Source organism: Habropoda laboriosa, unplaced genomic scaffold, assembly GCF_001263275.1.
Source record: "Habropoda laboriosa isolate 0110345459 unplaced genomic scaffold, ASM126327v1 scaffold148, whole genome shotgun sequence".
Classification (NCBI taxonomy): domain Eukaryota; kingdom Metazoa; phylum Arthropoda; class Insecta; order Hymenoptera; family Apidae; genus Habropoda; species Habropoda laboriosa.
This window is the reverse complement of record NW_017100279.1, coordinates 160989-161728: the sequence shown is the minus strand read 5'-3', so window position 1 is coordinate 161728 and position 740 is coordinate 160989. Positions and strand designations below refer to the sequence as shown.

The 740-nt window shown below is 48.2% G+C and overlaps 1 protein-coding gene across 1 annotated transcript in view; it reads left to right on the top strand.

Moving 5' to 3' along the window:
* Nucleotides 1-740, top strand: part of LOC108573557 (MOXD1 homolog 2) — a 90631-nt gene that overhangs the window by 44769 nt on the left and 45122 nt on the right. The window lies entirely within an intron of this gene.

The following is a 740-nucleotide window of genomic DNA, read 5'->3' as shown; positions in this document are numbered from 1 at the left end:
TCTCAAAGCGAAAGAATGGTTCTTGTTTCCTCGAGGAATTCGAATTTTCTCCCAGATTCACTGCGTTACAATTTTAAAGCAGTTTCGTGTCCGTTGCAGACGTTCCTTGCGAGAGAAAAGAGTGGAAAAGGGCAAGGTAAAAATAGAAGGAAATCCGGGGAAGAGGGTTAAACGAATCGTTGATAAAAATCTGTTGAAAATTGACGAAACAACGTGGAAAATGTTCGCGAGACGTTAAGTAACTTTGACAATATCGTTCTCTCCGCGTGGCGTTCCTACACCTGGGTCGTGCGTTTTTATCGCGGGGGAACAGTTCCTCGTTTTTGTCCTTCCCTTGTTTCTGCCCCTGCACATGGCCACAACTTTTTATTACAAACGCTTTATATTTTATGTCCAATCAGGCCGCCGCTATAGCGACCGTTCGAACCTTTCACGCGTCGTGGCTAACGTAAATGGATATTCCTCGACGTTCTTTCTCCCCTTTTTTCTTCGCCTTCCCGCCGCATTTTCGCATATACTTGCGGCCTCCGTGCGACTACTCTCTCTCACCTCCTCCATTCGTCTCAGCTGCAAGAATGCCGGGACGAAAGGATGCCAGGAGAGCGTAACACGCGTGACTCGGCTGAGATCACGCGGTACACGTCGCTGGTAAATTAAATTCTAATAAAGCTCGCCGAAACGTCGCCCGGAGAGAAAAAAGAAGGGTTCACCTGGTGGAACAATGGCGGGGCGGAAGGCGT